Raw genomic sequence first — 26,801 nt, 5'->3', positions numbered from 1 at the left:
CACACTCACACTGAGCCATTCTCTGGCATAGCACAGGTTCATTCTGTGTATCCCATCTATAGTGTTGAATCCTCTTTCAGACTTTCTATCCCTATTCAGTATGGTTTATCTCCTATTCAGCATTCAATTGCCAGGCAAAGAACAGTCTCACCCTCTACTCTGCACATCTCAAACACCCATCACAGATCAGGACCATGTGTGTCACTAAAAATTCTGCATGTCACTCCATAATGTCCTGGATACCTGAAATACCTGGTTGTGTACACCCAATTCTTAGCTAGCAGTTTCCATTGGAAGAGTGTATAAAGGCTCTGGACATACAACTTTGGTTCTGATACAGTGTCACGATAGAAAGAAGTGCCACCTAAGTGGTACCCACTGCAACAAGTCTAGAAACCCTGGAAAATAAATCCTCAAGAAATATCAAAATGGAAAGACTAATGTGTACCTCCTTTCTTGTTCAGCCACCAATTACACTGCTACTGAAAGCCAGTGGCTAAGAACTCAATCAGTGCTAAAGCATACCACTGAAGTCAGGACACGTCATCAGCTGCTACTAGTGAGAGGGTAGTGCTTGTCTACTTGCATCCTGGAATAGCTTAATTGTCACATGTCCCTTTAATTTGTGTGCATCTGTAAATCTGCTAAACCCCAGAAACACCAACATAAGAGCAGAGGAGGCTATACAAGTTCAAACAGGACGAAAGGCGCTGGAGCGCCACTTAGCAGCCAATCATAGTAATTACAGTAAATTCATTGCAATAGCTCAGCACTACAGTGATCTCTAATAACAGCTGCTGGTACTTCACCCTTAAGCTGTTAATGGGCTAAGAGATGGGTGCAAGGGGAAGGAGAGCTTAAATTTCCTTCTGGAAACGTCATACAATTTAAAACATTTAAATGAAGTGGATCTTGTTTGATGTGTTTACCGTAGATATTTACAGCAATAACTTCTACATCTTAGAGGGATTGTTTTTTTTGGACATATCATGAATTGTCTACAAAGTTAAATCCACTGTCGAACATAAGATACAGCTTCTGGCCCTTGAAGACTGCTGTATGTTATAACTGTACACTGAAATACCAGTTACTAGCAAGTCTTCATTCACATGATCTCTATGTTACTACCCACAGACATTTAGCCACCCTGATGGCATCAAAAAGATCAGGTAGACATTCCTGTTTGAAGTTGTGCCAATATCCATGTTGAGTCCAGTTATGTCGGTGCAGAAAGCTGGCTATCTAAGCAGTGTGCCAATGTGGGGGCACACTTTGCAGACAGAGAAGACCCTCACGGTAAATAGAGGTTAAAATATTAACCCTAAATGCTCTCTTTTGTGGTAGTGTGGGTGAGCAGTTTAGGCTCATTGGGCAATGTTAAGAATTTGTTGCACACAATCAATCAATACATTGGGGACACACAAGAAACTTGAGACCAATTTAGTAAAACAACAATTATTTTTATATATTTGACACCAAGAACTCCGTTATTCAGGGGTGTGGAATTTATTAAAATATCTACTTGTCCAGTGGACAGGTTGCTTCTCAAATCTACTTGTCCTGTAAAAAGATCTACTTGTCCCTTTGGTGCCATGTAGTGTGGCGACAAATTATGGCAGCAATCTCATTATGTAAGTGCTCTGATAATAGCCTCTCTGATTATGCCAGGGCTACTACCATAGTAGGGCTTAAATACTTGCAGTTTCAATCCCTACTGTAACAATTTCCTTATTTTGCCACCTTTCTGCAGATCTGCATACTGGGGCTGGAGGAAGCAGTAAGCAATAGTTCTAGGGCTGGAATGCCTTTGAGTCTGCAAACCTACTAACCTGCATGTTTTAAAGATTTTTACCAGCTTCTCTCTAATATTTTCCCATAATAAGAAAGGTTGGACATTTACTCCCGACAATGGCAGAATTAGAACTTCTTCCAGTGTTGGGAAGAAAGTGGCTGGAGGGAAAATGAACTTGCAAATGCTCAATAGATTTTTACATGAGCAAATCTACACATCGTATTTACCCATGCTAAAATACAGTTCACAAATATTTTATAGGGTACAACATATACCATGGGTGCACTTTTGTGACTTTCTTTAAGAATTTGGGGCCAGATGTAGGTAGGTTCAGATTTGCGACCTGCAAATTGCGAGTCGCAAATCCGAATGTAGGATGGTGTCCCTGACACCATCTGTGATTCGCAAGGGCTTCGCAAATGCCCACCTCATGAATAATCATGAGGTGGGTCGCAATTTGCGACCCCCTCGCGAATGGCGGCCCTCACAGGGATGGTGGCCTGCTGGAGACAGCAGACCACCATGTCTGTGACTGCTTTTCAATAAAGCAGTTTTTTTTTTTGTAATGCAGCCCGTTTTCCTTAAAGGAAAACGAGATGCATAACAAAAATGAAAAATGAAATGTTTTCGTTTCATTTTTTCAGAGCAGGCAGTGGTCCACAGGACCACTGCCTGCTCTGAAAAAATGTTTACAGTGACATTCACAATGGGGAAGGGGTCCCATGTGGATCCCTTCCCTTTTGCGAAAGTGTTAGCACCCATTTGAAATGGGTGCAAACTGCGATTGGTTTGCACCCGCGTTCGCGGTCACAAAACAATCCTACATTGCACTGCGAGTCGCAATTAGGAAGGGAACACCCCTTACTAATTGCGAGTCGCAAACCCGTTTTGCGATTCGGTAACCAGGTTACCGAATCGCAAAACTGGGTTTGTGCATCGCAGTGTGCTTTTTGCATGTCGCAAACAGCGAAAGTCGCTGTTTGCGACATGCAAAAAGCTACCTACATGTGGGTCTTGGTCCCTAATTAGGTCTGGTGTTAACAAAGACATTTTGTTTTTATTAAACTTCTATTTCTCTCTCTTTCGGCCGGCTTTACTGTGAGTGATCGCATTCTGCTCTTCCACAAGGAGCATATTGCCACACAAAGTAGTTTTGTTCAGTGTCAGGAACTACAGTGGCAATCAGTGACGTAACTAAACTGGAGGGTGCCCCTTTGTAAAGAACATGGAGGAGCCCCCTCTCCAGACTCACTCAGGGCAGGTGCTGTGCTGAAGGGGCCCCATGGAGGGCGGCTGCGGGGCCTTTGTTATGCCGCTGGTGTGCTTTTAGAGAGTTCAAAAACTTTTTTGGGGGGGTTTGCCAGTGTTTGTTACAATGTTGAGGGCCTGGTAGCTCCCACAACAATAAAGTGTTACAAAAGCCATGTCAAAACAAGACACGCATTGATGAAACTAAAAGACTTATAAAAATATGCCAGATCAGTTGGCTTTGTCAGTGTTTGTTTATTTTCATGCTTCCCATAATCGTGTTGAAAATGGTTACACTGATTTTCCATTAGAAATATTTTTGGGAAATACTAGCATGCATCAACACATTTTACTAAATGACACTTCATTTGCATATAATGAGAGAGCATTCTGGGAGCATTAAACTTAGCCTCATAGCCTAAACTTTTCAAACATGTGTATACACGTTTTTTTTTTTTTGTACTGGAACCAACGTCAGTAGTGAAGTGTGACCTTAAAACATTTATTTACAGCACTCACCCTAATAATGAAGACTTTCAAATAATGAACCATAAATACAAGTTGGAACAGCATTATCTTTTGGAAACACATTATCTCAACTGCAGAGAGTTCCACTCTCTGTAATCAGGCAGCTAAAGGGTTTGTGCTGCAGGGGGTTGGGCCTACTTGTCCCAAGGACAAAGTAAACATAAAAACTTGTAGCCCTTGACCTCAAACAAGATGTCCCGGGCGTCGGGCGATAGGAATTCCACATCCCTGGTTATTGGATAAATACATTTTATGTCAGCAGTTCTGAATAATACAGAAATTCCGGATGCATGTAGATGGCTGGGATTTGGTTGCAGTAGTTCCCCCCACTTTTTGCTGGTATTTGATGCAACTTTGACTGAAGTGCACTGGGTTCCTGCTAACCAGATCCCCAGTGCCAGTGTTGAATGAGACAACTAGTCACTTGATCGCCCAAGTGACCAGGTCTTTAGCACCTCTAGGTCCCCAGTAAGCGGTAACTCGGGCATAGGTACTAAAGAGCCCCCCCCCCCTCCAAAAGCACTGCAGCAGAACTCGTGCCACTCTAAGGGACCCAGCAAACTCATGCGGACTGCCCCTGCAGGCTGCAAGACAAGGTGCTCTAAAAAAGGGAAAACACAACATGACACACTTGTGTGCCATGTCCCCCAACACTGTGTGCCACTGCAGGCTTCAAGACAAGGTGCTCTAAAAAATGGAAAACACAACATGTCACTTGTGTGCCATGTCCCCTAACACTGCCTGTAATTATTTAAGTCAACCCTACAGGAAGCCTTACAGCCCTAAGGCAGAGTGCATTATATTACAGGTGAGGATATATCAGCGAGGGCAGGTATGAACCTGCTATGTCTGTAGATTCTTAGACATAGTAAGTGATCAGGGAAGCCATTTTAAGCACATGTACTGGACACTGATCAATACAAGTTCCCCAGATATATAGGATGGCTTTACTGAAACTAGAGATGTTTGGTATTAAACGTCTCATTAATAAACCCTCAATAATTCCATTGATGGTTTTAGTAATACATGCAACCAAAGGGCACCTTAGAGGGTCCCCCGTGAAAAACTACCAACTGCTGGTGTGCTGGCTGGTTTCCAACAGTCTGCCACCAACAGACAAGTTTCTGACCCAAGGGTGGGAGCCTTTGCTCTTGGGCAGTCACAAACAAAACTTGATATGGCAGGGGTGTTACACACCACTCCCAAGAGGATGGCATGCAAATCAGCATTATAAGGCGGAGGGCTTCAAAGAGCCCACAGCCTTTGGTATGTGGTCCTGAGGAAGTGAGGAGATGCCGACCCCCTCCCCCTGGCCAGGGTCCATTTAGCACCTGGACAAGTGGGAACATTAGCTATGCAGGAGGCGTGTTGCACTTGAAGGTTGTACACACCTATAGGGTGACCAGCCTGAGGTGACCATAACCTTAGGATTTGCACCATCTTGTGCGTGGTAGAATTAGGAATTCTGGGACAGGATGATGCTCACAGTAGGAAAGTAGCATCTTTCTGACATAATTACCCCCACTTTTTTGCCTAGTGTCAGTGTGTTTAGACTGTAGTGCACTGGGATCCTGCTTACCAGGACCACAGTGCCTGTGCCCTCTACTCTAAATGTGGTTACTGGTAAACTTTACACCCCACAATTGGCAGACTGGTGCACCCATGTAAGTCCCTAGTATATGGAATTTAGGTATCCAGGGCATTGGAACACCAGGGGCCTCCCATGGGCTGCAGCATGTATTGGGTCAACCATGGGAGCCCATGCAAACTGTCTACAGGCCTGCCATTGGAGCCTGCGTGGAATGGTGCATGCACCCTTCCACCACCGATACAAGGCTTACCTTATATCCTGGTCACTGCACTTAAACAGTATGTCACCCCTCTGGTAGGCCCTTCAGCTTAACAGCAGGGTTCATGTCTCTAAGTGTGAGGGTACCCTTGCAGGAGAAGGGTACCCCTACAAACCCCAGACTCCATTCCCTTGGCTTTGTAAGTGTGGGGAAGCCGTCTTAAGGTATGTAGTGAACACTGGTCAACACCAGTGGTCCAACTACATGATGGCTTCTTTGAACCTAGGCATATTGGTATCAAACATGTTGTAATCATACAACTACACGGATTCCAGTGCTAGTTGCATGATTCCCTGTACTCTGGGGGTTCCTTAGAGATCTCCCAGGTCTGCCTGTGCAGCCGTATGAGGTCTGCTGTCAGCCCATGCAGCTGCCGACCCCGGAAACTGTTCTGCCCTGCTATTGGTGAGCCGGAATCAAGCAGCAAAAGGAAGAACAGAGGATTTCCTGCAAGAGAGAGGTGTGACCACCTCCCCCTTTGTATTCGGTGCCTATGGGGATGGGGTGGCCTCTGAGCACCACCAGACTGCTTTGAAGGGCACATTGGGTGCCTTGCCAGGTGGCTGCTTGATTCTGCCATCTTGGTAGCCTGAGGCCCCAGGAGCATCGGACTGGTTAGGCCAGGTAGATGACATCCCTGATCCCTCTGGTAGGTGGGTCACTTCAGAGAGGGACCAACCCCTGTTTAGGGTTTAAGGGCTCCCCCAAGGGTGGTTCCTCAGATTTGTCAGGCAAGACTCTACAAGGAACTCTCCATGACACTTTCTGCCCCTGGCCCTTGGGGGGGGGGGGGGAGAAATGGGGGGCTGTCTGGAGTTTAGGAGTGTATGTAGGTGGCGGGGAGGCTGGGCATCCTGGTACTTAACTTAGGGGTCCTAGTTCCTCCAGCTCCCCTCTACAGATTCCACTTCCTTTGGTGGGGACTGCTTTTTGCATTCCACTTAGTATATGGTTTGGTCTCCCCCTAGGGCTTTCACTATTTTCCACAGTTTTACTGTTTGCTATTCCTTTCTATGCTAATCTCGGACTTCTAATGTGTATATAATAGTGTGTTTACTTGCCTGCTAGTGGAGCATTGCCTATACAGTATTTTAGTATTTGTGTTACCATAGTAAAAGTACCTTTATTTTTGTAACAATCTATGGTTCTTTCATGTGTGTAAGTGTTGTGTGACTACAGTGGTTGCATAAGCTTTGCATGTCTTTTAGTTAAGTCTTGGCTGCTCATCTACAGCTACCGCTAGAGAGCACTGGCTTCCTAGACACTGTCTACAGCTCACTATAAGGGGAGACCTGGATCTGGTAAAAGGTGATACTACCATAGGTGTTCACCACACACCAGGACAGCTTCCTACACACAGCCCTAGGAGAAATGGGTCAACTGTGTCTATGTGCCTGAGGATCTCAACGTTTGAGCCCCTGTGGCTTTCCCCGGGACTTGCCCCCCATTCCCTGCTTGCAGCCTCTTTCTGACCGGACCGCTCTCCATTGAAGTGAGTGGGGCACCAGAAACTGTAACACCTCTGCACCCAGACACCCCAGAGGTTAACCGTTGGTGTGACCTTGGTCCTTTCCCCATACTCACCTCAAGGTCAGAATAAAAGTCCTGGAAGCCATTGCTAAGTACCTGTATGCAGCATCTGTTTCGTTCCCATACAATAACAATGGGGCACCTGAGGCAGAGAAGCACCTGAGCACCCAAGATGCCTCAGTGCCTCCTAAAGTGACCTGTTGGTGTTGCTTTGGACCTTGCCCCATATTTACCTTTGCGCCAGAAGATTAGTCCTGTAAGCCGTTGCCAAGTACCCATATGCACTATAGGTTTCTTCATGATAGGAAAATATTACTGTTCCAAATATTGCACTAAATGTCAACTTCTGAATTTTTACAGTTTTCAGAACTCGAAAAGTACCCATGCGATTCCGATGATCTTGGTATTTAAATTCATATAAAAATGTGTTATTTTTATGGACTGGTGTTGGATTTCTTTGAGTGCTTCTCGATTACTGCCTTAGTCTGTGTGTAATACATGCATAGCACTTTTTTGTGATATGCCCAACTGCTCGCCCACACTACCACAAAAGAGCATTTGGGATGTCATTTGTGCCTCTGTAATACCTTTGGGGATTGCCTGGACCCTTTACACAGTGTACCTCTTTTTGGTCCACAATATAAAGAACCAGCTTCTTACAATGCAGAGGTGCTTTTCAGCGTCAGGTGCCCTGTTGATTTCAGTGGGAAAACAGTACTGTGTGACAGTCCGCAAGCAGGGACTGGGAAGGGGGGTTGGGCGGTCCAAATCCTAAAGGGTGGGGTGTGAAGACAGACTCAGTCCTTGAGATGATCAGGCACGTAGGGACACCATTGGATCTTGTGCTGTGGGGCTCAGCTGCAGTGGTGATTTCTCCAGCTGGATTGCGCTGTGGGAAGCACTCACAATTTGGGGTAGCCTGAGAAGACAGGCTGCAGGCATGGACTGAGGGACTAGTCCAACCAAATCCCCCCCCCCCCCCCCCCCCCAAAAAAAAGGGGCTCAGCTGTGGAGGGTCTCAGGACCCCACTGGCACCATGGGTCCACTTCTCCTCGGGCTGTGGAGCATAGGTGCAGTGGTGCTTTCAGGCGTCCGTTAACAGTGCTAAAGAGGCTCTTGCGGTTTTCTGCGCATCTGCAGACACTAGCTGCAGGTGATGACTGGGGGGCCAGTTTGGCTAACCCAAGATGGGGCTCAGCTCTTAGGGGGTTCTGTGCCTCATGGGCACCATCAGTTCACGGCAACTCGGGCTGGGAGGCTCAAGTGCAGTGCGGCTTTCTCCGACAGGGTTGTTCTGGCAGAGGCTCTAATTTCGGTCCTTTTGATGCCTGCAAACAAGCGTGGAATCAGCTCCTCTACTCCAAGGGAGATGGTGGCGCCAGTTGAACTCTTGGCTCACTCCTCCAGCTCTTGGAGGTGACATTGCTTTCTGGACAAGCCTGGTGTGTGCAATTGTAGGAGACAGCAGGCAGACTGTAGGTTGGCGCCAAGTCAGTTGCTGTTCCTCAGTCCTCATGTTATGGTCTCTTCTTCCTTCCTTCTTCCCCAGGCAGACAAATAAGAGTTCCTGGTGTCAGAGGCCACCTAAATACTGAATTTAGGGGCATTAAAGGGGAGTGAAGGGTAGTGTCCAAAGGACTACACTACACACCCTATATGACTACTTCCTGTGGGAAGTGGTGATTACCCTGTCCCAGAGTGCCTAATTCCACCACACACAAGATGGTGGGATTCGTATTTTCGTGTTCATTTCAGGTAGCCCCACCCTAGGGGTGTGACTAGCCTGGGAGTATAACACTCCTTTTTTCCAGTCTGTCCTGGTGCTAAATGGGCATTAGGGAGGAGTGGCACCTCCCAGGACTGGGAGAGGCCAGGTCACATATCAAAGGCGGCACTGGACTTTGAAGTCCCTGATCTTGGTATGCTAAACCACTAGCCATCCTGCTGGAGGAGGTGTGAACATCTTCCAGAGCAGGCATTATTTCTGGCCTCCGAAACCGTGGGGTCTCACCTTCAGAGGGTCAGAAGCCAGTCTGGTGGCAGGCTCGACTTTACCAGTCAACAAGCACACTAGAGGATTAGTAAGTTTCAGGGGTATTTATAAGATTCTAAGGGGATAACTAGACTCTTTACACAGTACATCTCTTTTTGGTATACCATATAAAGCTTCATACAATTGACAGACTTCACAGGGGCATATCTGCACATGCACACATGTAGCATAATGTACCCTGCCTTAGGGCTCCAAGGTCTGCTCTAGGGTGACATACATATAGCCAATGTAGTGTCTTTGTGAAAAGACCATGTTTGAAAACATGACATGCCAAAGTCAAGCAGCCTGCAATGGCAGTCTGTGTAATTTTGCGTGTGGGTGCCTTAGAGTGGCATAAGACATGCTTCAGCCTTTAGGGATTCTCTTTAGCACCCATGCCTCCATTTACTAGGGATGTACCGGGGTGCTAAAGTCCATGCCAGTTGTGTTACAATTAGACTTTACTTGTTTTAGGGGAAAGAGCATTGTCACTGAGGTCTGATTAACAAGCCTCAGTGCACCAAACCCCAAACCAGCATTTACTAGTTCTAAAGGGGGCAGAAATTTGGGGGATGGAGGGGTGGGGCTGGAAAAAAGTCCAGTTTCCTACAGTCTGTCAAACTGAATTGCTAATAGACTTTAAAGCAGTAACTATGCTGGTGTTTCTAGAGTGGCAGAGGGAGCAATATTTCAGCAGACAAAGACAAGTTGTTCCAAACATTTTTTCAGCAATTCTCTTTCTGTGAACTACCTTAAATGTTTGAACACAACTAAAAATATCTTCAGTGACTGAGAATCTCAAAGTCCTTATTCTCCCCAAGTGACAAAACTCACTAGTTTTCCCTTGCCTCATTCGGTGTTAGGTGCTGGGCTCTCCAACAGTCCCTATAGTTTACACTTTCTAGTTTAAACTTACACTCAAGACACTCATCTCTGGAATGTCACAATTGAAGGCATTTCAGGCTGCTAAGGAGCACATTATCACAAGGATAGAAGTTGAGTATGGTTGTGCACAAGTGTGGGGGAGGAACCACAATATCATTAATAATTTCTGACAACTATTTATACACACTTTGACCTGCATTTTCATCTTTACACTAGGATTTTGTGCAAGCAGCAACTTAGGGATTGCTTTTAAAGTGTCACAACAAGTTTAGCGTAAAGGCAGCAGCCTTGACATATTGTGAGCTTGTGACTGAAATGTGAAGTATTTGCCTTAACACTAGTTCCAGTATTCCAGCCAAGCAGCACTTTTCACTTTGTCTGGGATTATTATGTACTTGCAATTGTTACAGCTGTAACGTAGTGGACAATAATAATAAAATTTGGGGAATGGACACAATCTCTTTTGTGGTGCATAAGGAATCCATGAGGCATCTGACACAAAGCACCGAAATGAGCTTTTTGGGCATTTCAGCTAAATGCTCTAGTTAAATGCAATCAGAAAAAGAGTTGAATGTTGTAGATTAGCAGCTGTGGTCTAGACAGTACCTTCGGTTATTCACCTGGTGAACTCAGTGTGAAGTATTTTGTACTGTCAATGATTAGGAAAACAAGTTATGTAGTCACAAATCATGGGTTTTGTTATTTGCATTTGTTTATCATCTTAACATTGTATCATTCACAGTGTGGGTGTTCGTTCAGAAATTGTAACGTCTGAGGTTTGTAGGTGTTTGGCTATGGAGGATGTGTAGACAGCACACTGAAAGTTTACTTTAGAAATGTTATTTTTAGATTAGTGTGAAGGCAAATTGCATCAATACTTGGGATCGTTGTAGGGTCTCATGTACGGGTGGATGCATTGAAGAGCTGACATGAAAACAACCATGTTTATAACAAGGCATCTAACACATGTCGCTAAACTTTGATGACTTCAACATATCTATGCTTCAAAAAGTTACTTTGTTAATTGAAACCGGTTGATATTATGGATGAACACCCACAAGTAACTCAGTCCATTTTAGAGCACACGCCTAGAAGCGCAGTCTTAAAAAGTAGACAAAAACATTCTTTAAGCAAGGTAGGTAAAGCTAATCCAATAAGTAAATAGCATATATAAAAAAATAAACTCAATACATTAAACTTCACAATTTCTAATTCCTATTGTGTAAACAGATGAGAGCCCCACACCGTGTATACAATCTACATACCCTGCTTTACCTTCCTACCTTAATTAGAAACCTTTCCAATAAATCAAAATTTACTTCACACGACACCAAGTTTAACTTAATGTTTTGGATGAAAGTGACTCTAGCTCCAATTGAGAATTCTGATGTTACTTTAACAATTATGGAAAATTAAAACAAGCCCTCCATTCAGGAACTATAAACATAAAATAATTGACCTAGTACAATGCAAAAGGTCAGGTTTATCAGGTCACGTCACAATCTCTATCCCACCACTCCCTTTCACTGCGCAAGTACTATTCTATTGACTTGGAACCACAAATCTCCAGCTTTGGCATCTTTCATAGATTATCTTACTTGACCCTCTTTACATCATGAAGGAGGGTACCAACAACGTTCAACTTATCTATAAAACAGCATTACGTTGCCCACAGGCGAAACAATAGTGTTTGTTCAGTAGTACTTATAACTGAAATTTCAGACAATGGGGTGAAGGGCAGCCACTTCAATCTCCTAGAGGCCACCATAGCTCATATTTCATATCAGAAAGTCAATACACAGCCTGTCTGGGGAGGGAGGGGAGAGGCTCATGTAAATCTGTGAAAGTTACCAAGTGCCTCATGAGCTACTAGTAGCTCTTGAGCTACCCATAAGTAGCTTTCCTGTGTGTAGCCCAGCCTACAAAAACTGAAAAGCTTATATTTAAAACAAACATGTAAACTTGTCTGATGTGGTCAGTATTAAAAGTTAATACTAGTCGCTCTTGATGATTTTCATCACATAAGTAGCTTTTACTACTAAAAAGGTTGGAGACCCCTACTGTTGGCGAAGCGCCAGCATCCAACGGAAAGTCTTCTTCCTAGCTGTCTACGTCGACGAGGACGTCATAATGGCACGGCTCCATGCGACTCCGTCTGACGTCAGCGTGCCAATAAGAGGTCCCCGTCGGCGTACTAACGTCAGTTTCACCTCACTTTTTTCGTGCCTTTAAAGCAAATAGGAGTAAACCGACCATGAAAATTTATAAATAATATAGAAAGATGTACACACACAAAAACCTTGATCATTTAAATAATCCATTCTTATTGAAAGCTGGGATACATAAATATACAAAATAAATAGAGAAATATCACTATATATATATATATATATATATATATATATATATATATATACACACACACACACACATATACACACACACACATACACACGCTTTCATTTATATAAATATAAAGCTAAATACTGCAAGATAAGAGTGTAACCAGGTAGGCAACGGGGAGGCGGGAGGGACCGTGAGGAATCCACAGGTAGTCAGTGTATCCACCAGAAAAAGCGTTACCGAAGGACAGTAACTTGTTCTTCTGATGGATACAACTACCTGTGGATTCCTCACCTTATGAATAGAGTCCCAAGCAGTACCGCACTCTGTGGTGGGTGCCCACCTGATTACACTAAGAAATCTTGCAATACCGAGCGAGCAAAGTGACCGTCCCTCCTCATCTCCGAGTCTAAACAGTAATGTTTCACGAAAGTATGGAGGGACGCCCAAGTTGCTGCTTTACATAGGTCTACCAATGGAACTCCCCTCGCCAGAGCAGAGGATGCAGTTTTAGCTCTAGTAGAGTTGGCCCTGATACCTTCAGGAGGGGGCTTTTTTGCCAAAGAGTAACATATCTTGATACACAAGATGACCCACCTGGAGAGGGTCCTTTTCTGTACAGCTCTGCCTTTCTGTTGACCAGCATACCCAACAAATAGTTGCTCATCCAAACGAAAGTCTTTAGTTCTTTCGAGATAAAAACTCAGGGCCCTCCTAGGATCCAACCTATGGAGTCTCTACTCTTCTTTAGATGGAGGGGGAGGAGGGTAAAAAGCAGGAAGAGTGATATTCTGCCCTAAATGAAAAGGGGTGACAACTTTCGGCAGAAAAGCAGTCCTGGTTTTTAGAACCACTTTATCAGGGAAAAACACAGTGAAAGGAGGCTTGACGGAGAGCGCCTGAAGCTCACCAATCCTTCTAGCAGAAGTAATCGCGATCAAGAAAACAGTCTTGAAGGCTAAATATCTCAATGAACATGAATGCATGGGCTCGAAAGGCGAACCCATTAAAAATTTTAAAAGATTTAAGTCCCACTGAGGCATGTGAAAAGGAGTAGGAGGAAATCTATTCACCAAACCCTTAAGGAACCTATGTACAATGGGAGACTTGAATAAAGGTGGCTGATCCGGAAGGCAAAGAAACGCCGACAGAGCTGCCAAATAACCCTTAAATGTAGCAATAGCACAGCCTTTCTTCGCCAAACTGAGAACAAACAAAAGTACATCTGAAAGATGGGCCTTTAAAGGATCTTTTTGGTTCTCTCCACACCACAACACAAATTTTGCCCACCTTCCGGCATAAATAGACTTAGTGGAGTGTTGCCTGGACGATAGCATAACATCCACTACATCCGGTGGGAGAGAAAAAGAACTCAGGTTGCCCCGTTCAATATCCAGGCATGAAGGTGCAGGCTCTCGAGGTGGGGGGTGTAGAACCTGCCCCTGTGATTGAGAGAGGAGATCTGCCCTGAGCGGGAGACTGAGCGGAGGGCACTGATAGAGTTGAAGTAGGTCTGTATACCATACCCTTCTCGGCCAGTCCGGTGCCACCAATATGATTTGGGCCCGGTCTTGACGAACCTTCCTCAAAACCCGAGGAATCAAGGGTATGGGGGGAAACGCGTAAAGCAACTGGCCGTTCCAGGACATCTGAAACGCATCCCCCAATGCCCCTTGCATCAGATACTGGAGGCTGCCGAATAACGGGCAATGCGCGTTCTCGCGAGTGCCAAATAAATCCACCTGAGGAGTACCCCACATCTCGAAGATGTGGAGGACTATATCCGGATGGAGACGCCACTCGTGATCTAATGAGAAGTGACGACTGAGAACGTCCGCACGTACATTCAACACTCCGGCCAAATGATTTGCTATCAAGCAAATCTGATGGTCCTGAGCCCAGGACCAGAGTCGTAGGGCTTCTCGGCAAAGAAGATACGACCCCACTCTTCCTTGTTTATATACCACATCGCAGTAGTGTTGTCCGTCAGGATCTGAACTGACTGCGAAGGGAAGGGAGGAAGGCCTTGAGCGCCAAACGTACAGCCCGCAATTCCAACAGATTGATATGCAACATCTGTTCCACTGGAGACCAACGACCCTTGATCTCCAGGTCCCCCAGATGAGCTCCCCACCCTAGAGTGGAAGCATCCAATATCACTGTGGCCACCAGAGGTGGTAGTGAAAACGGTTTCCCTTGGGAAAGGTTGCCGTCCACTGACCACCAATGAAGATCCGCTACAGCGTCCCTGGAGATCTTTTTTGAATCCTTGAGATCCCCTTTGTGCTGGAACCACTGTCTGCGGAGACACCACTGAAGAGCCCTCATATGCCAGCGAGCAAGAGTGACCAACAGAATGCAAGAGGCAAACAGACCTAGCAGGCGTAAGACTTTGAGGACTGGAACTGCCGCTCCTCTTTGAAACAAAGGAATCCGTGCCGGAATGTCCCGCAGCCGCTGAGGCGGGGGGTAGGCCCAAAACCTTGTTGTGTCCAATACTGCCCCTATGAACAGGAGGCGTTGAGGGCTCCAGGTGAGATTTGGGTACGTTCACTGAAAAACCCAGATCGAACAACAACTGCGTTGTCATTCGCAGATGAGACAACACAATCTCTGGAGACTTGGCTTTGATCAACCAATCGTCCAGGTAGGGAAAAACCGCTACCTCCCTCTTTCTGAGATGTGCTGCAACAACTGCCATCACCTTTGTGAAGACCCGGGGTGCTGAAGTAAGACCAAACGGGAGGACCGCGAACTGGTAATGCTGCGATCCGACCACAAAACGGAGATACTTCCTGTGCGACTTGACTATGGGAACATGAAAGTACGCGACCTGCAAATCGACAGACACCATCCAGCCTCCTTCGTTCAACGCCAATAGCACCTGCGCTAGGGTCAGCATTTTGAATTTTTCCTGCTTGAGGAACAAATTCAAAATCCTCAAGTCTAGGATTGGCCTTAGACGACCGTCCACCTTGGGAATCAGGAAATACCTTGAATAACACCCCTGACCCCTTTCCTGCAACGGTACCAACTCTATAGCGCCCTTTGCCAACATAAAAAGGAGTGACGGGAAGGGAGGAGGAAACTCCTGAAAGGGGAGAGCATAGCCCTTTTCCACAGTTCCTAGCACCCACAAGTCTGTTGTAATTGACCTCCATTGCTGCAGAAAAAGACTCAATCTTCCTCCTACAGGAGAAGTGTGACTGAAAGTGGGGAAAACTAGGGCTGCTTCTGCTGCTGTCCACCCGAGGAGGATGAAGAGAGCTGCTGGGCTGGACCTCTAGCCCTGCCCCTACCTCGCCCCCTGAAGGCACGATAGGGCGGGTTGGCAGGTTGCTGGGCATACGATTGAGACCTACGAAAGGCAGAGCCTCTAGCAAACCCTAAAAACCTACGAAAAAGGCCTGTACATAGTAGCAGAAGGGGTCTGCAAACCCAGGGACTTAGCTGTAGCCCGACAGTCCTTAAACCGTTCAAGGGCAGAATCTGCCTTGTCCCCAAACAGCTTTTCCCCGTCAACTGGAAGGTCCATTAACGTAGACTGTACATCCGACGAGAAACCCGAAGACCTTAGCCAGGCATGCCTTCTCGTAGCCACTGATGTTCCCATGGCCCTGGCTATAGAATCCGTAGTATCCAGGCCAGATTGAATAATCTGCTGTGCAGCCACTTGCGCGTCCAAGAAAAGGGCCCCAAAAGATTTTCGCACTTCCTGTGGCAGATCTTTTGCCATCTCCTTCGCAGAGTCCATCAGGGCATGAATGTATCTGCCTAGCACACAAGTGGAATTGGTAGCTTTCAGGGCCATGCTACAAGAAGAGAAAATTTTCTTCGAGGATTGCTCCATCCTCTTGGATTCCCTGTCTGTTGGAACACCAGGGAATGTACCAGGGGCAGATTTCGCAGAACATGATGCCTGAACCACCAAACTCTCCGGAGTCGGGTGACGAGATAGGAATGATGGATCTCCTGGGGCACTCGTATGCCTTCTCGCCACTGCCCTGTTCACCGCAGGAGATGTCACCGGCTTTCTCCACAGGTCCATAATAGGCTCAGTCAACGCCTCATTAAAAGGCAACATGGGGTCAGCACTGGAGGAAGAAGGATGAAGAACCTCCGTGAGCAAGTTAGTCTTGACTTCTGCCGAGGACAAAGGCAAATCTAGATAGTCAGCCGCCTTCCTCACGACAGCATGGAAAGAGGAGGCCTCCTCAGTAAACTCCCCCGGAGAAGCAATGTCCCACTCCGGGGAAGTATCCAAGACATTTGCAGTGGCAAGTCCTTGAAAATCATCAGAAGGCTCCATCTCACCTTCCTCAAGCCTTCTGTACTCCTCTTCCTCCAAAAGCCTCAACGCCTTCCTCCGAGATCTTAAATGGGTCTCACAGCCGGCGTCGACAAGGTCTCCATCGACGCCGATGACCTCAAACCTTGAGTTGGTTCCGGAAGACCCCTGGATTCAACCGGCGCCGGCCCGAAGTCGGCCGATGACCTCCTCGACGCCGAATGCGCAGAAGGAGATGGAGTCGGTCTGGATGAGGCCACCAAAGACGCCAGATGGCGCGGAGAAGGAGTCGGACGAGAAGCAGACAGATCCACAGTCCCAGGTGAAGGACTCCTGCCAGGGGAAACCCCCGGCGCCGGACCACCAGGCTCTGAAGGGCAGAAGGGCATGAATGGAGCAGCCCTGTACGACGCCCACGAGCCCAAATTGAATGCCAATGGCCCCATGGGACCCGCCGGTGCACCAGCAGGGGCCATGGCTTGAAACACAGCATACATCGCATTCAAAAATGCGTCCGGATCCGTCCCTGGAGTCGGGAACGGTGGGTACTGCTGTGTAGACGTCTGGGGAACATCAGCATCCCTCGGTGCCGGTGAGAAACGAGGACTATCTTGAGTGACCTCATAGACTGAAGGCGCCGGTGACAACCTCGGACTCTCCGGCTGAGGCGTGACCATAGGACTCATCTACCACGTCTTCTGGCGCCGTGACGAACGAGACCTCGACCGACTCCTCGATCGGCGCCGAGAGTCATGACGGCGCCGCTTCTTATGTTTTTTGGGAGAAGCATGGGAAGAAACCTTCTTGTGTTCCTTCTTCTTTGCCTTGGGCAAGAAGAGCTTCGCTTCTCGTTCCTTCAGAGCTTTCGGATTCATGCTCTGGCACGAAGAACAGTCTTCCACATCATGCTCAGAGCTCAAACACCAAATACAATCTGAATGGGGGTCGGTCACTGACATCTGACCCCCACATTCCCTACACGGCTTAAAACCGGACTTCTTCGGAGGCGACATTGTAACTTCACAAGATCGCTACAGTAACCAACGGGCCAGGAAGAAAACCGTTGAAGTCGAATGCACGGAAAAAGGAAAAACTGACGTTTGTACGCCGATGGGGACCTCTTATTGGCACGCTGACGTCAGACGGAGTCACGTGGAGCTGTGCCATTATGACGTCCTCATCGACGTACACAGCTAGGAAGAAGACTTTCCGTCGGATGCTGGCGCAGGGATCGAATTCATAAGGTGAGGAATCCACAGGTAGTTGTATCCATCAGAATCCACCTTTTACTTGGAATGCTGGATGTAAAGTCGATACAACCAACTTTTTGCCAAATAACTACGGCCATCTCTTTTTGGATGTTGACTTCCTTGAGCAAACTGTGCAGCAAACAAATGTGCGTGCTGAACAATTTCTGCGGGAGCATGGAAGCACTCTAGGGCCCAGTTCTAAGGCACGCCAGTGGTATCCCACCTCGGTGAAGGAATTCGACATTTTTGGGCCTTAAGCTCAAAATGGGATTAGTGCAGAAACCAACCTAGCAGTCCTAGTCCTAGTCCTACTGGTTGACTTACACGATTTGGGTAATCCCTCCCAAACACCCCCACTGCCAATCTTCGCACCATACATGAGCAGAGATCACTTTTTCCTATTGCAGCACATGCTGCATTTCTATGACAATTCTGCTGTGTTGCTCCGGGACCATCTAGACCATGACAGGTTGTGCAAAATTCAGCCTGTTTTGGAACCTTTGTCTACCAGGTTTACAGTCCCGGAAAGAATATAGATGTCAACGAGTCCTTGATCATGTACAGGGTACATTGCGAGCAAAATAGCTCGCTACGGCATCAAGCTGTACATTCTGTGCAAGATCTCTACTGGCTATGAGTACAGCTTGAGAGCGTTTACAGGGAAGGACTCCACGCTAAACAGTGTAGGTTGCCCTTCCATACTGTGGGGGGTGGGGGGGGGGGGGAGGGGGGAGGGGGGGAAGAGGGGATGGGAGCTCGCCCAGCCACTCCTTTACAAAGGTTATAACCTTTATGTGGACAATTTCTATGCAGGAGTTTAATGAGCTCTACAAAGCTGGCACTGTGGCCTCTGCGTTAACAACTAACTGTACCAAAGGATTCCCGCAGGAGCTTGCGTGCAAGAAGCTCCAGAAATCCCAGAGCACTGCGTTGTTTCAATGAACTGCTTGTAGTCAAATTCTTGTATAAGCGTGATGTGTACATGCTTATTTCAATTCATGATGAGAGCACTCACCCAGCACCCCCTTCTCCGTCCCCCGCATTCACCCAGCGCCCCCTTCTCTGTCCCCCACTCTGCATGTTCCTGAAGAACGAGTTACTTACCTTTGGTAACAACTTTTCTGGTGGATACATTAGCTACCTGTGGATTCCTCACCTATTGAATACTCCCCTTGCGCCAGCATTCGACGGAAATCTTCTTCCTAGCTTCTGCACGTCGACGAGGACGTCACAATTGCCCACGCGATGCCGTCTGACGTCATACAGGCAATAAGAGGTCCTCGCCGACGTCAGTACCAACATTTTTTACGTGCCTGAGACGAATAGGCCATTGAAACAAACAATCATATAACAATAATTAATAGCATCAAAGCTAAAAACAACATTCCAAAAACTCAATTAAAAAAAAAAATAATAATAATCCATAAATATATATACAATATATGTACAAGCCCTCAAATACCAAGAGGTGCACACTCAAGAATAACTTGGTTAGACCAGACAGGCAACGGGGAGGCGGGTGGGACCGTGAGGAATCCACAGGTAGCTAATGTATCCACCAGAAAAGTCGTTACCGAAGGTAAGTAACTCGTTCTTCTGATGGATACAACTACCTGTGGATTCCTCACCTATTGAATAGAGTCCCAAAGCAGTACCGCACTCGGTGGAGGGTGCCTGAATGGTCAAACCAAGAAATCCTGCAGCACTGACTGTGCAAAAATTGCCATCCCTCCTAACCTCCGAATCCAAGCAGTAATGCGTCACAAAAGTGTGAAGGGATGACAAAGTTGCGGCCTTGCAGATGTCGACCACAGGAACACCCCTAGCCAAGGCTGAAGAGGCCGACTTAGCTCTGGTGGAATGAGCTCTTATTCAATCGGGGGTTCCTTCTTTGCGAGAGAATAACAGTTTAATGCAAAGAATGACCCACCTGGAGAGTGTTCTCTTGTGGACTGCCCTTCCTCTCCTCTTTCCCACGTACCCGATGAAGAGTTGATCCTCCAACCTGAAATCCTTTGTTCTGTCCACGTAGAAGCTCAGCGCTCTCCTCGGGTCTAAGCGGTGCAGTCTTTCTTCCTCTTTCGAAGGATGAGGTGGAGGATAAAACGAGGAAAGAGTAATTGTTTGGGCCATATGAAAGGGTGAAACAACCGTCGGCAGGAAAGCAGCCTTGGTCCTCAACACCACCTTATCCCCATAAAAAGATGTGTACGGGGGTTTAACAGATCGAGCCTGCAGTTCCCTCACTCTTCTTGCTGAAGTAATTGCAACAAGGAAAACAGTCTTCAGAACCAATAATCTTAAAGGGCAAGAATGCATTGGCTCAAACGGCGAGCCCATAAGAAAAGTCCAGACTAGGTTTAGATCCCACTGGGGCATAATGAAAGGAGTGGGAGGAAATTTATTAATGAGACCTTTTAAAAATCTTAGTACTATAGGAGATTTAAATAAAGGCGGCTGGTCTGGAAGACATAGAAAGGCTGACAGGGCCGATAAATATCCCTTGACTGTAGCCACTGCACAACCCCTCTGTGCCAGGGACAACGCAAAAGACAAGATATCCGATAAGTGGGCACGCAAGGGATCAAATTGCTTCTCTCCACACCATATCACAAATTTAGCCCACCTGTTAGCGTAGATAGATTTAGTGGAGTGTCGCCTGGCCGATAAAAACTTCCACTACCTCAGGTGGGAGAGAAAAGGAACTCAGGTTGCCCCGTTCAATCTCCAGGCATGAAGGTGCAGGCCCTGGAGGTGGGGGTGTAAAACCTGCCCCTGCGACTGCGAGAGGAGGTCTTCCCCGAGAGGGAGACCGAGCGGGGGCACAGAGAGAGTTGGAGAAGATCCGAATACCATACCCTTCTCAGCCAATCCAGAGCTATTAAGATGACTTGGGCCCGGTCTTGGTGAATTTTCCTCAAAACCCGAAGAAATCAAAAGTATGGGGGGGACGGGGAGGGGGGAACGCATAAAGGAACTGGTCGCGCCAGGTCATCTGAAACGGGTCCCGCAACGTTCCTTGTACCAAATACTGGAGGCTGCAGAACAACGGGCAGTGCGAGTTCTCCCGATCTATCCGAGGGATCCCCCACATCTGGAAGATTTGATGGACCAGATCCGGATGGAGACCCCACTCGTGATTGGTCGAGAAATGCCGACTGAGACTGTCCGCACGCACGGTCAAGACTCCGGCCAGATGATTTGCTACCAAGCAAATACGATGGTCCCTTGCCCAGGACCATAGCCGCAGAGAAGGTACGACCCTACTCCTCCCTGTTTGTTTATATACCACATCACTGTAGTATTGTCCGTCAGGACCTGAACCGACTGACCGCGAAGGGAAGGGGTGGAAGGCCTCGAGTGCAAGACGTATTGCCCGCAACTCTAACAGATTTATATGAAACATCTGTTCCACTGGAGACCAATGACCAATGACCAATGACCAATGACCTTTGACCAATGACCTTTGACCAATGACCTTTGACCAATGACCAATGACCTTTGACCAATGACCTTTGACCAATGACCTTTGACCAATGACCTTTGACCAATGACCTTTGACCAATGACCTTTGACCAATGACCTTTGACCAATGACCAATGACCTTTGACCTCCAGGTCCCCCAGATGAGCTCCCCACCCTAGAGTGGAAGCATCCGTTATTACTGTGGTCACCGGCGGAGGTTGCGAGAACGGCCTTCCTTGGGAAAGATTGCCGTCCGCAATCCACCATTTTAAGCAGCGTCCCTGGAGATCTTTACCGATCCCTCGAGATCCCCTTTGTGTTGAGACCACTGCTTCTGGAGGCACCACTGAAGAGCCCTCATGTGCCAGCGTGCGTGAGTGACCAGCAGAATGCAAGAAGCAAAGACAGAGCAGACGTAGGACCTTGAGGACTGGAACGACTGCTCCACTTTGAAACATTGGAACCAACACCTGAATGTCCTGAATCCGCTGAGGCGGAGGAAAGGCGCGACTCAATGTTGTATCCAGTACAGCCTCTATGAACAGGAGGCGCTGAGAGGGCTCTAGGGGAGATTTGGGCACATTCACTGAAAAACCCAGGTCGAACAACAACTAGGTTGTCGACTGTAGGTGATGCAACACGAGCTCCGGAGACTTGGCTTTGATCAACCAGTCGTCCAGGTAAGGAAATACGGCTAACCCCTTCCTTCTGAGCTCTGCCGCAACCACTGACATCGCCTTTGTGAAGACTCGGGGTGCCGAAGTAAGACCAAACGGAAGGACCGCAAACTGATAGTGCTGCGACCCCACCACAAACCGGAGATACTTCCTGTGCGACTTGAGTATCGGGATATGAAAGTAAGCATCCTGCAAGTCGACAGACAACATCCAATCTCCATCGTTCAGCGCCAAAAGCACCTGAGCTAGGGTCAGCATCTTGAACTTCTCCTGTTTGAGGAACCAATTCAAGATCCTCAGGTCCAGGATTGGCCTCAACCGACCATCCTTCTTGGGGATCAGGAAGTATCTTGAGTAACAACCCCGACCCCTCTCCTGCTCTGGAACCAACTCCACCGCACCTTTTGGAAGGAGGACTTGAACCTCCTGTTCTAGTAACAGGAGATGCTCTTCTGAACAGTAGGATGGGCGGGGCGGGATGGGGGGAGGAAACTCCCGAAAGGGAAGTGCATAGCCTATCCCCACAATGCTGGTGACCCAGGAGTCTGATGTTATAACCTCCCACTTGCGGAGAAAGTTCAATAACCTCCCCCTACAGAAGTGTTACGAGAAGGAATTGGTGGAAGACTAAGGCTGCTTCCCATGCTGCACCCCTCCAGAGAAAGAGGCAGAGGCAGAGTGCTGCTGGGCGGCTCCCCTGGTTCGGACCGTACCCATCCCCCTGTACGATCTGTAGGAGAGAACAGAGGTGGGTTGTTGCTGAAATCTGCCTCGAAAGGAGGAGGAGGAGGAACCACGACCAAACCCCCTAAACCCTCTAAACAATCTGGAGGAGACAGAAGAGGAGGCCTGCAAGCCTAAAGACTTTGCCGTGGCCCTTCTCTCCTTAAACCTCCCTAGGGCAGAGTCTGCCTTGGAGCCAAAAAGTTTATCCCCATCGAAGGGAAGGTCCAAGAGGGTTGACTGTACATCAGACGAGAAACCAGAGCTACGAAGCCAGGCTTGCCTCCTTGTAGCAACAGCAGTACCCATAGCCCTGGCTACAGAGTCAGTCGTATCCAGTCCAGGTTGGATTACTTGGGTTGCCGCTGCTTGAGCATCAGAATGAAAATGTCACTTACCCAGTGTACATCTGTTCGTGGCATCAGTCGCAGTAGATTCGCATGTTCTGCAATAGCTCGCCATCTGGTGTTGGGCCGGAGTGTTACAAGTTGTTTTTCTTCGAAGAAGTCTTTCGAGTCACGGGACCGAGTGACTCCTCCTTTTGTCTCCATTGCGCATGGGCGTCGACTCCATCTTCGATTGTTTTTCCCCGCAGAGGGTGAGGTAGGAGTTGAATTGTAGTAATAGTGCCCATGCAATGGAGTGACTAAGTATGCACTTATTTAAGGTTGAGATGATACATATATAAATAATTGAAGGTAACTTCCAAACTGCTACAGGCTCCCGGGGAGGCGGGTGGGCACATGCGAATCTACTGCGACTGATGCCACGAACAGATGTACACTGGGTAAGTGACATTTTCAGTTCGATGGCATCTGTCGCTGTAGATACGCATGTTCTGCAATAGACTAGTAAGCAGTTATTTCCCCAAAAGCGGTGGATCAGCCTGTAGGAGTGGAAGTAGTCTGAAATAATGTCCTTAATACAGCTTGACCTACTGTGGCTTGTTGTGCGGATAACACGTCTACACAGTAATGCTTGGTGAATGTGTGAGGCGTAGACCATGTGGCTGCCTTACATATTTCTTGCATTGGGATGTTTCCTAGAAAGGCCATGGTAGCACCTTTCTTTCTGGTTGAGTGTGCCCTTGGTGTAATGGGCAGCTGTCGTTTAGCTTTAAGGTAGCAGATTTGGATGCATTTAACTATCCATCTGGCTATACCTTGTTTTGAAATTGGGTTTCCTGCATGAGGTTTTTGAAATGCAATAAAGAGTTGTTTAGTCTTTCTGATGTTCTTTGTTCTGTCAATGTAATACATTAATGCTCTTTTGACATCTAATGTATGTAGTGCCCTTTCAGCTACGGTATCTGGCTGTGGAAAGAACACCGGAAGTTCCACTGTTTGATTTAGATGGAACGGTGAAATAACCTTTGGCAAAAATTTAGGATTGGTCCTTAGGACGACTTTATTTTTGTGTAGTTGTATAAAAGGTTCCTGTATAGTAAACGCTTGAATCTCGGTTACTCTTCTCAGGGAAGTAATGGCGATGAGAAATGCCACCTTCCAGGTTAGGAACTGTATGTCGCAGGAGTGCATGGGTTCAAAAGGTGGACCCATAAGTCTAGTTAGGACAACATTTAGGTTCCATGAAGGAACAGGTAGTGTTCTGGGTGGTATAATTCTCCTAAGGCCCTCCATGAATGCTTTAATGACTGGTATTTTATATAGGGAAGTTGAATAGGTAGTCTGCAGGTATGCAGATATTGCTGCAAGGTGAATCTTAATGGAAGAGAAAGCTAGGTTAGATTTTTGTAAGTGAAGCAAGTAACCCACTACATGTTCTGGAGTTGTGTGTAATGGTTGTATTTGATTAATATGGCAGTAGCAAACAAACCTCTTCCATTTACTTGCATAGCAGTGCCTGGTGGATGGCCTTCTTGCTTGTTTTATGACTTCCATACATTCTTGGGTAAGTTGTAAGTGCCCGAATTCTAGGATTTCAGGAGCCAGATTGCTAGATTCAGCGATGCTGGATCTGGGTGTCTGATCTTTTGGTTGTGCTGTGTCAACAGATCTGGCCTGTTGGGCAATTTGATGCAGGGTACCACTGATAGGTCTAGCAGCGTTGTGTACCAGGGTTGCCTTGCCCAAGTTGGTGCTATCAATATGAGTTTGAGTTTGCTTTGACTGAGTTTGTTTACCAGGTAAGGAAGGAGAGGGAGAGGAGGAAAAGCGTAAGCAAATATCCCTGACCAGTTCATCCATAGGGCATTGCCTTGGGATTGTTTGTGTGGGTATCTGGATGCGAAGTTTTGGCATTTTGCGTTCTCCCTTGTCGCAAACAAGTCTATCTGAGGTGTTCCCCAGAGTTTGAAATAAGTGTTCAGTATTTGGGGGTGAATTTCCCATTCGTGGACCTGTTGGTGATCTCGAGAGAGATTGTCTGCGAGTTGATTTTGTATCCCTGGTATAAACTGTGCAATTAGGCGAATTTGGTTGTGAATTGCCCAATGCCAAATTTTTTGTGCTAACAGGCTTAACTGCGTGGAGTGCGTCCCTCCCTGCTTGTTTAGATAATACATTGTTGTCATGTTGTCTGTTTTGACGAGAATGTATTTGTGAACTATTATTGGTTGGAAAGCTTTTAGTGCTTGAAAAACTGCAAGAAGTTCTAGGTGATTGATATGCAGTTTTGTTTGATGTACGTTCCATTGTCCTTGTATGCTGTGTTGATCGAGGTGTGCTCCCCACCCTGTCATGGAAGCATCTGTTGTTATTACGTATTGTGGCACTGGGTCTTGGAAAGGCCGCCCCTTGTTTAAATTTATGTTGTTCCACCACAGAAGCGAGAGGTAAGTTTGGCGGTCTATTAACACCAGATCTAGAAGGTGACCCTGTGCTTGAGACCACTGTGATGCTAGGCATTGTTGTAAGGGCCTCATGTGCAGTCTTGCGTTTGGGACAATGGCTATGCATGATGACATCATGCCTAGGAGTTGTAATACCATCTTTGCTTGTATCTTTTGTGTTGGATACATGCGTTGTATGAGGGTGTTGAAATTTTGAATTCTTTGTGGACTTGGAGTGGCTACTCCTTTTGATGTGTCTATTATGGCTCCCAGGTATTGTTGTACCTTGCGTGGCAGAATTTTGGATTTTGTGAAATTGACGGTGAACCCTAGTTTGAAGAGGGTTTGTATGATATGATTCGTGTGATTTGAGCACTCTATTAACGAATGGGCCTTGATTAGCCAGTCGTCTAGATATGGGAACACATGTATTTGCTGTCTTCTGATGTGTGCAGCGACTACCGCTAGACATTTGGTAAAGACTCTTGGTGCGGTTGTTAATCCGAAAGGCAGTACCTTGAATTGGTAATGTATTCCTTTGAATACAAACCTTAGGTATTTCCTGTGCGATGGGTGTATTGGTATATGGAAATAAGCATCCTTGAGGTCTAAAGTTGCCATGTAGTCGTGCAGCTTTAGCAATGGCAATACTTCTTGTAGTGTGACCATGTGGAAGTGGTCTGATTTGATGAAAGTGTTGACTACTCTGAGGTCTAGGATTGGTCTCAGTGTTTTGTCCTTCTTTGGTATCAGAAAGTACAGTGAGTAAACTCCTGTGTTTATTTGTGTGTTTGGCACTAATTCGATTGCATTCTTTTGCAATAGTGCCTGCACTTCTATCTCTAGGAGATTGGAATGGTGTGTTGTTAAATTTTGTGCTTTTGGTGGTATGTTTGGAGGGAACTGTAGAAATTCTATGCAGTAACCATGTTGGATAATTGCTAGAACCCAAGTGTCTGTAGTGATTTTCTCCCATGCTCTGTAATAATGACCTATTCGTCCCCCCACTGGTGTTGTGTGGAGGGGGTGAGTGACATGTGAGTCACTGTTTAGTAGTAGGGGTTTTGGGGCTTTGGAATCTTCCTCTATTTCTAGGGAATTGCCCTCCTCTATATTGTCCCCGAAAACCTCCTCTATACTGTCCTTGGTAACTGGACGGTGTGGCTTGTGAGGTGCTGGCTTGTGTGCTTTGACCCCGAAACCCCCCTCGAAAGGGCGTTTTACGGAATGAGCTGTAATTCCCTCTGCTCTGCGGGGAGTAGAGTGCGCCCATGGCTTTGGCAGTGTCCGTATCTTTTTTGAGTTTCTCAATTGCTGTGTCCACTTCTGGACCGAACAGTTCTTTTTCATTAAAAGGCATATTGAGAACTGCTTGTTGAATCTCTGGTTTAAATCCAG

At 46.8% G+C, this 26,801-nt stretch overlaps 1 protein-coding gene across 1 annotated transcript in view; it reads right to left on the bottom strand.

The window, feature by feature from the left end:
• The window catches only part of CEP85 (centrosomal protein 85), a 304,191-nt gene that overhangs the window by 120,774 nt on the left and 156,616 nt on the right, over nt 1-26,801 (bottom strand). The window lies entirely within an intron of this gene.

The sequence above is a fragment of the Pleurodeles waltl genome, chromosome 3_1 (genome assembly GCF_031143425.1).
Source record: "Pleurodeles waltl isolate 20211129_DDA chromosome 3_1, aPleWal1.hap1.20221129, whole genome shotgun sequence".
NCBI classification, from domain to species: Eukaryota; Metazoa; Chordata; class Amphibia; order Caudata; family Salamandridae; genus Pleurodeles; species Pleurodeles waltl.
The sequence above is the reverse complement of the archived record's forward strand: the minus strand, read 5'-3'. Positions and strand labels throughout refer to the sequence as shown.